General features: G+C 40.4%; 1 long non-coding RNA gene across 1 annotated transcript; it reads right to left on the reverse strand.

The window, feature by feature from the left end:
• Window positions 1-2619: 2619 nt before the first annotated feature.
• On the reverse strand, window positions 2620-3162 carry LOC140699004 (uncharacterized). Its single transcript, XR_012077028.1, has 2 exons — window positions 3128-3162; window positions 2620-2975 (listed from the first exon to the last, which is right to left on the reverse strand). It is a non-coding gene; the product is annotated as an uncharacterized lncRNA (long non-coding RNA).
• Between the last annotated feature and the right edge of the window lie 327 nt (window positions 3163-3489).

The following is a 3489-nucleotide window of genomic DNA, read 5'->3' on the forward strand; positions in this document are numbered from 1 at the left end:
TTCTAGTGTGACATCGCTGATGTGTGAACAGCGCCTGGTGCACAGTAGGCATTTAATAATTTTTTGATGACTAAGTGAATGAATTATCCTGCTCTTGTCCTATCAGACACTATCCCCCTTCGTTGCAATTGTTTATTTAATTATCTGATTTCCTTCATGGATTCTAAGCTCTATACAGGCAGGGGTGTTGCCTATTTCACTCAGTAAATACTCCCAGCTCCAGGCATAATGCCAGGCACACAAATCACCTTCCGTAATCACTTATTGAAGAGTTAAACCACCTGAACCATCTTCCTAAGTATACTGAAATGGCAATAAGGAGACTGAGATTCTAAGTAACATTGGGAAAATCTCTTGACCTTAGTGGACTCAGCTTCTCCATATAAACAATGATGAGATTCGGCGAGAGCAACAATAAGGTCCTGTCCGGCTTTTGGATTCCACGGTCCTAGGCCTTCATGTCACGTCTTCCTCTCTTCTTACGCATTTTAAAAGTCTAGATCATGTACAGCTACTAAAGATAAATGATTTTGGAGATTGTTTGTTGTGATCATTGGGATTTCCAATAGACATTTTAGACATTTGAATGGGATGGAAGGTACTGGCTCATCTCTTGATACTGATGTCATTGCCCAAAGTCTGAGTCCTTCCAAGGAGGGAAAGTTGACGTCAGATAAGGAAAGCATAAGGATTTTTAAAAACAGGTCTACTTACAATAGTTTATCCCATTATTAGATCACTTTCTTCTAGTTTGAGAGTCAAAAATCTTAGACACATTACTTCAGAAAATCATAAGATCCACAGAAGTGATAAAAATCGCAGTTTCATGTCTTCTATGAAGTCAGTGAGAATTGGCTGAGAGGTCTGCTCATTGATTCAGGACCTTTTCATGAGTTATCCCTTTGTTCTAAACTCTGGATCTCTATCTTGGTTTCTACTGTTGGATGTCCATGTGATCTACCAATACCTCTTGAAACCATGAACTGAACTTTTGTCAGTTTTCATGGTGGGTGTAAGAATGGCTTTATTAATAAAGCATCTAGTGAGATGCTTTAATATTCCTATCCTTAGTTTATATTTTTAATGTTCTCAATGCTTTAAGAACTGATTGCAAATATTTGGCTTTTATTACTCTACAGTCCCAAATCTGCCAGTTTTTTTAGTGTGCTAAGAATGCCCATGCTTTTATTGATTCTACATTCTCAGTATATAAAGAGGTATTAAGATATTCTGAAAATGACTACACTCTGTTTCTATTTTTAAAATTCACTCTAGCTAATTCAGAAAAGGCTATGTGTGAAGGTCCCTGGCTTAATGGCAACCAGTCCTCTCTGGGTCCTGCAAGTCATCAAGCCTGTGCCTTACTGTGTCTCCAAGCAACACTGGGCAGTTTCCTCAGGTTGTGGACAAGTGTCCTCAAACAGGACACCCTATTACATGTTGAATCCACCCCAGTGAGGTCTTCAACAGAGGCTCAGCCAAGCTGGGGATGAGAGGAAGCAATGTAAGATGGTTGAGGAGGTAATAATTGAAGATTCAAGACAAAGTAATTCTTGGGAATTGGGGCTAGCATGTGCAATGGTATGTGGTATGAATATGTTTTATGTGTACAAGAAATAGAAAATACCAGTGAAGGTGATGTATGGTGAGTAAGCAGTCACATGAGTCAAATTAATCTAAGTAAGTTTTATTTTTAATATTCAAGTAATTTCTTCATAGTTTAGTATGAATGATGGCTCTGGCAATAGTAGGAATGAAAATTTTCCACTCAGGCTGGGAATCCCCAAGAAAGACTGGATTCTGGACTTCTTGGCCTGACTAATCTTTAACTGGTGGCTGTTTAAATAAAGTTTCTCTGCCTCTGAACTAATCTCTGTATAGTTCCTTTGCATTCTGGCCCTGCCCCTCCTTTTCCATCTTTTACCACTTCGGACTTCCAACACCACTACCTTGTCCGTAGTCCAGGACCACTTGGGCCAGTTCGCACCTTTCTTCCTGACCTGTCAGAGCTTCTTGATTTATGATGCAGCGAGTCAGCTTCCTGATGGTCACCTCTCCCTAATATCTGTTAGCTTTCACCCTTTGTCCAGCTTCCATGTCTGTCTCTTGTCTCTAACTGCACACCTCTGGCAGCTGTACATAAGTACTCTGCCTGGTCCTGCCAGCATCTAGGTCCCCCCCACTTTGATGAATGCTTTTGTGCCTGGAGCTCACTTCCCCACCCTTAGGACCAGCCAGATGGCAAGACACGTAGAGAAGCAACGTTGGCTTCTAAACACTGCTGGAATCAGGGTAAGGATTTGGGGTGCAACATCAGAATATGTCTTCAGAAACAACCTGCACAGGATTTACTGACAAATACTAACCACCCACCTTGATGGAAAAGTTTCTTAAGCTCAATCGATTTCTTCTCTGAACTCAGCACCTGAATTTTCTGAACCACGCTATTTGATATGGTGTTATAGTTTTGCATTATTTTTTGTTTTGTGAATATTTTAATATTGCATCCCAACAAAATGTAAAGTTCTTGAAGAGCAAGAACAGTGTCCTGTATTTTATTTGTCAATTTTAGAAGTCTTGCGAGAGTGTTGAGCAAACAAACAATTAGTGCCCAATAAATACTGGCTGATTGACATTTCATTGTTTTAATTCAGCTGATAGTTTCTGGCACCGGAGCAGAGGTTAGAGAAAGCATAGCACTTCTCAGTAGATCTGTGTCATTGGAGATAGAGGCTACCTCTAACTTCCGAGGTAGCTAAAGTTAGAACGCTGGGAGGCTGAGTGGTACCACACTCCCACATCCCCGAAAGGCCGGCAGTTTCACGATTCTGGACAAAAGGGCAGCTCTTCATGCTTTGTGTGATGATTAGATTGTTTGCTCATTTGTTAATTCGGTGAATCCTACAGCAGCTCCCCCTTATCTGAGGTTTTGCTTTCCACGGTTTCAGTTACCCTTGGTCAACCACAATCTGAAACTATCAAAAAGGAAAATTCCAGAAATAAACTGTTCATAAGTTGTAAATTCTGGGGTGTTCTGAGTAAGGAGCGGGAATCTCACACCATCCCCCTCAACCCGGGATCCCCAGCCGTGGACATCGTCTGCTCCTCACATCCAACCATTGACAACCTCATGGCTCCATGATCCAGGATCACCCAAAGCAGATGATCCTCCTTCTGACATATCATCAGAAGGTTAGCAACAGCCTAACACTACATCACAATGACTATGTCATTCATCTCATCATGTAGGCATTTTATCATCTCACATCAGCATGAGAAGAAGAAGGGTGAGGACAGTACAATAAGATATTTTGAGAGAGAGAGAAAGAGGCTACCTTCATATAACTTTTATTACAGTATATTGTTATCATTGTCCTATTTTTAAATTATTACTTTAATATCTTACTGTGACTAATTTAGAAATTAAACTTTATCATAGATCTGTATATATAGGAAAAAGTAGTCTATACAGGGTCCAGTACGATTCAC

Source organism: Vicugna pacos, chromosome 10, assembly GCF_048564905.1.
Source record: "Vicugna pacos chromosome 10, VicPac4, whole genome shotgun sequence".
Taxonomy (NCBI): domain Eukaryota; kingdom Metazoa; phylum Chordata; class Mammalia; order Artiodactyla; family Camelidae; genus Vicugna; species Vicugna pacos.